We start from the raw sequence: 6,679 nt of genomic DNA, 5'->3' as shown, positions 1-6,679 counted from the left end.
TGGGTTCGACAATCCGGTCTTGCTAAAACTATACTACTGTTCGATAGGTACACTTGCCTACATCGCGATAATAGTTAGTTCAAGAACGAGTAATTATAAATATTTAAAACCTATCACGAAATCACGCGATTAAGTTTTTGGCGTCGTTGCCGGGAAACTAAGATATTAGGAACGCTCAATTTTTATTACTTTAGCCATTTATTTTTCTTACAATTTAATTTAATTTTATTATTATTATTTTTTATTAATTTACTTTTTCCTTCTTTTGGCAGGTTTTTATAGTTTATGACTAGAAGAAACCCGTCAGGACCATTACTTTTTGACGAAGAAATCGATCGTACAGTTCGCAGAAATCAAAGAGAAATAAGGCGAAGCTTATGATACACAAAGAATGAGCAAGAAGATGATACTTAACCCCCAACCAAAAAGATGGCTGAAAACCAAGGCAATCAGCTACCTCCTGCAATTGCGGTTAATCAAAATCCTGCTCCACGTACTATGTATGATTATGCTAAACCTTCTTTAATAGGAACTGAATCGAGCATAGTTAGACTTGCTGTAGCTGCAAATACTTTTGAATTAAAACCTAACACTATTCAAATGATACAGCAATTTGTTCAAATTGATGGTTTGTAGGATGAGGATCCCAACGCTCATTTAGCCAACTTCTTAGAACTATGCGATACATTTAAAATTAATAGTGTTTCTGGTGATGCCATTCATCTTCGGTTATTCCCTTTTTCATTAAGGAACAAAGCTAAACAGTGGTTGAACTCGTTACCACGAGGGTCAATTACTACTTGGGAACAAATGACTGAAAAATTTTTACTAAAATATTTTTCGCCGGCTAAAACGGCTAAATTACGTAATGATATCTCTTCTTTTGTGCAGATGGATTTAGAAACACTCTACGATGCATGGGAGAGATACAATGACCTTTTGAGAAGGTGCCCTTACCATGGGTTACCGCTTTGGCTCCAAGTACAAATATTCCACAATGGTCTAAATCCTTCGACTCGACAAATGGTTGACGCAGCTGCTGGCGGAACCATCAATAATAAAACACCTAAAGATGCCTATGAGTTTATTGAGGAGATGTCACCGAATAACTATCAGTGGTAAGTCATGAGGACAAAGCCAACGGAAATAGCCAGTGTTTATAACATCGATTCGGTCACCATTCTCTCTAATCAGGTAGAACTCTTAAATAAAATTTTTGATGGTTTTCTTAGTTCTTCACAGGTTCACCCAGTAATGCAGTGCGAAGCAAGTGGAGGTGTAACAAGCCATTCGGAATACCAACCTTATGGCCACAACATGGATAACGAGCAATTAAACTACATGGGTAATAATCCTCAACCTCAAAACAATTTATATAGTAACACTTACAATGCAAGTTGGAGGAACCATCCCAATTTCTCGTGGAGTGGTCAAGGAAATCAAAGACCATAACCACCTTTAGGCTACCAACAACCACCCTACCAACAGGAAAAGCCGAACCTTGAAGAGATGCTCTTAAAGTTTATATCAGTGTCCGAAACTCATTTTCAGAACACCGAGACAGCACTTAAAAATCAACAAGCGTCGATCCAATAGCTCGAAACTCAGATAGGCCAGCTTTCCAAATTAATCTCCGAACGACCACAAGGTAGCTTACCAAGTAATACTGAACCCAAACCAAGGGAACAGCTCAACGCAATTAATATTCAAGATGAAGAAGGAGTTGTTGAGCCTGAACCAAAACTGAGGCAAGAAATTGTGGTAAGCAAAGGTCAAGGTGAAGTAGATAACAATAAAAACAAAACAGTGAATGTTGAATATGAACCTCATGTGCCATACCCCAACGCGACAAGGAAAGACCGCTCAGATGAACAATTTGGTAAATTCCATAAAATCTTAAAAAAATTACATATTAACTTACCGTTTATTGAAGCCCTATCGCAGATACTAAACGCAATGAAATTTTTAAAAGATCTTTTAGCAAATAAGCGAAAGTTGGACGATGCGTCGTATATGGAACTAAACGCAGTGTGCTCAGCTATTCTGAAAAATAAGCTTCGAACAAACTAAATGATCCAGGGAGTTTTACGATTCCTGACTTAATTGGTAGTTTAGATGTTAATAATACATTAGCTGATTTAGGGGCTAGTATCAACGTCATGCCTTATAAAATGTTTAAGCAACTAGGTCTGGGGAAACCCATACAGACTAGGATGAGCATTCAACTAGCAGATAAAACTATAAGATTTCCTAGGGGTATTATTGAAGATGTGCTAGTCAAAATCAATAAATTTATATTTCCTGTTGACTTCATTGTTTTAGACATAGAGGAAGATAGCAACACCCCTTTAATTCTAGGAAGGCCCTTTTTAGCAACTGCTAAAACAATTATTGATGTTGGCACAGGTGAGCTCACGCTTTGCGTAGGAGACAAAATACTCACCCTTCAAGCTCGCAATTCTGACAACACATCGAAAATTGAAGTGATCGTCTAAACTATTCTATTAAAGCTGACCACAGGATACAACCCACTTTACAGGAGATAATTCTGAAGGAAGTACATGAGCCACTCTCAAATAAAAGTAAAGGATCTATTCCTCAAGAATGAAGGTTGCACATAGAGGAGTTAGATGAATGGTGAACACATAAATTGAGAACACACGATAAACCGAAACTACACCAGAACAAGCTTGATACCTCTCCAAATCAACTTACAGTTGGAGATGAAGTCTTATTAGATGCCGCAGATCCCCACATTGTCATTACCACACCGAATGAAGAAATCCCTCTTACGGTACTCAGCATTTTTCTATTCGATACGGTGGAGGTGAATCATCCCAAGTTTGGCACTTTTAAAGTAAACAACACCCGTTTAAAACCTTATTTTAAGATTGATAGCAAGAATGAGGAGTATAAACTCCTCGAACCACCATGATCATTCAACGGAGAGGTAAGTCGAGCTTAGACTATAAATAAGCATTTCTCGGGAGGCAACCCGAGCACTAACTGTATTAACTTCATTTAAAATTTAGTCTTCAACACCTAACTTACTAACGGAGCTCTTGAATACAGGTTTTCCACAGAGACACGGCCAAGCACACGGGCGTGCTTATGGCCGTGTGAAAACAGGGCAAGGAATTCTCCAAACACGGGCTATGATAAAACGCCATGGCCGTGCGACATGGTCGTGGTCGAGCCTGCCAAAACTACACGGGCGTGTGACATGCCCGTGTGGAAGACCCATTGTTGAAACTGAAAAACTAGCACGGGCGTGCGTGCGACACGCTCGTGTCTAACACCCGTGGTCGAACCTGTAAAATTAACACGGGCGTGGGGCGTGCACACACAGGCGTGGGAGAAGTGAATGAAGCTAGACACGATCGTGCGACACGGCCGTGTGAACCCACACGCCCGAGGTACTCGAGCGTAGGGCGAATTTTAGAAGCGCCCAAATAGGAAAAACGCAAAACACACGGGCATAAATTGGGTAACACGGGTGTGTGTCATGGTCGTGTGGCCCAAAATCTATAAATACCTTGCACTATTCACTTTCTTCCCCATTCAAAAACCCTAAACCTAGCCATTGCAAGTTCACATGGCCTCCTTACCACGCCTGTGCGCCGCCTCCAACTTTATTTTTTATGTCCATTCTCCCATTTCTAGCGTTTGTTTACTCTTTTCCCTTTAATTATACTAATTTATAATGCTATTTATCTTAGTAGTCTATATTTTTCATGTCATTTTTATCTCTCTGTCACACAAATTTCATTTATGATACAAGTCATCATCTTTTTCATGTTCAAATTCCTACTCATTACATGATTTATCTACTCCATTTAATTAGTTAGAAATGAATATCCATGGTTAGGACAGTTGAAATAATCATGCCTTTTGTATTGACATTTTTATTCATTCATACAGTAATGTGCATTCCATTCTTTGCCATTTTACTTATATCAGCATGCTAGTGCCACAAAAGTATACTATTGAACTTATCGTTTTTAGTTAGTTTTAGTAGTTGAGGCTTGAAATTATGATTTTTAAGATTTGTCTTTCGTTTTACTTTGACCACTCAACAAGATAACTTGATGATTCTAATCGCAGATACCATGTCATCTTCACGTGGTAAAAAGGCTACTGTCCCTGCTTCCAAGAAACGGAAAGGAGTGTCATCTTCTGCAGGTCCAACCGCAGAAATTCGTCACCCCCTCCTACAGTTTCCCTATGGGCCCAAGGAAGAACTTTTCCAGATACTTTGGGTACTGTAATACCCCTACCCGTATTCATTCTTGGGAATAGGTACGAGGCATTCTAGGAGTTCTGAATTAATTTTTTTTTCAATTCAACATATTTTCATGATAGATTCATGCATTTATATAAGATAACGTCATCACATATCTATAACTGGTTTGTTAACCATACTAATGGCTAACTTTACATTCATTTCACGTTAACATTTACTTTGTTAGCTTATACATGCCATTGATTTCCAAAATAAAGTTTCTTTATATACCGAAATCCCGAGGTTGATGATGTGATGTGTCTCCACCAAATCCGACCTCCGAGCTCTTAACACTACAAAACAGGGAAAAAGGAAGCGGGTAAGCACTTTGTGCTTAGTAAGCTCATGTAACAAGAATTATACTTACCTAATATTTTCAATACAATATAATAAACATTCATATATCCATTCAATGCATTATTACCCTAATATGCACAAACTCAACATTCAAGTTAGTACAATAATTTCCATGTATCAATATTATATATATATATATATACCATGATTGATGTACTCATCAATACCATGATTTTCATTCCTTATTATTTTCATATTTATCCCGTTGAATTTATTGGAATTTCGATGGATTTTCAGAGGTACACTTTTAGTGTACAATTCCGGTCCGTCAATTCATATTCATGTGTGCACATTTCCATTTCAGAGAGCACACTCATGAACCTCAACCTTGCGGCGGGATTACGGTCGAGCTAAATCCTCGCAATATAAACTCATAGAGTATTGTCGGGATTACCGTCTAGGCTAAATCCTCGCAACGACAATTACTCTAATGAGCTTGGATCCAATTACCAGTCCAAAGCTAAATTGAGACCCTAATTCGGATTACCCATCCGGCTAAATCCATTTTACACATATTCTTCGGGAGGGCTATATCAAGATAGGATCACCCGTCCGGGCTAGATCCTTTTTACCGTCAATTCCTTTTCAGAGATCCATCGAATTTTCCTTTCATTCAAACGGGATTTCTTCCCATTTTATCAAATATATCAATGTTTCATAAATTTCCATATAATGAACATTCAAATCATATTCACATCAATAACATACAATCTCAAGCATTTAAGAATATAATTCACGTTACACGAACTTACCTTGATACTTGTTTGTAAACAGTAAAAATCTATTAATCCCGAACTTTTTCCTTTCCTCGATCTAGCTTCGTATTTGAATCTTCTGGATCTAAATAAATAAATTTAATTATCAATTTAATACATTTCATGTTCATATGCAACATTCTCTATAATTCAACTATTATTTATAGTTCATTCAAAGCTGTCTACTTGAGTCATAGTCACTAAATTATTTATAACTTGAGCTACGGAACTCCAAATTAAGATCCGTTAATTTTCCCTGAAACTAGACTCATATATATTTTTACCATAAAATTTTCATAATTTTTTGTTTATCCAATCAGTACAGTTTATTCTTCAAAGTCACCCCTGTTCTGTTGTCTAACAGTTCTGACCCTTCTTCACTAAAAATAAATTATCTCTTTATACAAAATTCAAATGATGTTCTTGTTTGTTTCTATTAAAAATATACTCATTCAGAATTCTAGACATATAAATTTAAGTCCCTAATTATTTTTATTAAATTTTTTATAATTTTTCAAAGTCAGGACAGGGGAACCCGAATTCATTCTGACCTTGTCTCACAAAATTTATTATATCTCAAAATTTACAAATCCATTGCTTACAATATTTCTTCTATGAGAAACTAGACTCAATAAGCTTTAATTCCATATTTTGTTCATCTTCTAATTCGATTCCTACAATTTTTGGTGATTTTTCAAAGTTAGCCTACTGCTGCTGTCCAAACTGTTTTAGTGCAAGCTGTTTATTACCATTTTTCCCCTAAGCTTTTAATAAATGATAATTTCGTCCCTACTCAATTAGCCTCTCAATTGAGCTGATTTTTCTCAATTAACATTTTATTCTATCACCTTAAACTAGCTTACAACCTTTAGGAATCAGAATTTCAGCAATAGACTTTAATTCCAAACATTTTCACAATTAGGTCCCAAAAATCAATTTCCATTGAAATTGCCTAATAAAATCATCTCATAAACAAATTAAAGCTTTAATTTCATTCTATTTCATCATAAACTTATAGAACTCAACCATGGTGACTTTCAATTTCATCCATGAAATCAAAAACTAATGAATTTAATAGTAGGATCTAGTTGTAAAAGTATTAGAAACACAAAAAATTACAAGAAAAAGGCAAGGATTAACTCACTTGGTGCAAAAATTATGAAATACCAGCTTAGAGAACCCTCCTATGGCGTTTTTAGCTGCTGGAATTGAAGAGAAATGAAGAGAAATCTAGATATTTCCTATTTAGTCCTAGTTTTATTTAGTTAATTTTGCAATATTCCAA

At 36.2% G+C, this 6,679-nt stretch overlaps 1 non-coding gene across 1 annotated transcript; it reads right to left on the bottom strand.

Annotated features, from left to right (window-relative positions):
- Positions 1 to 858: 858 nt before the first annotated feature.
- LOC128290743 (small nucleolar RNA R71) lies at positions 859 to 965 on the bottom strand. The gene has a single exon (XR_008280530.1). It is a non-coding gene; the product is annotated as a small nucleolar RNA R71 (small nucleolar RNA).
- Between the last annotated feature and the right edge of the window lie 5,714 nt (positions 966 to 6,679).

Source organism: Gossypium arboreum, chromosome 3 (genome assembly GCF_025698485.1).
Source record: "Gossypium arboreum isolate Shixiya-1 chromosome 3, ASM2569848v2, whole genome shotgun sequence".
NCBI lineage: Eukaryota > Viridiplantae > Streptophyta > Magnoliopsida > Malvales > Malvaceae > Gossypium > Gossypium arboreum.
The sequence above is the reverse complement of the archived record's forward strand: the minus strand, read 5'-3'. Positions and strand labels throughout refer to the sequence as shown.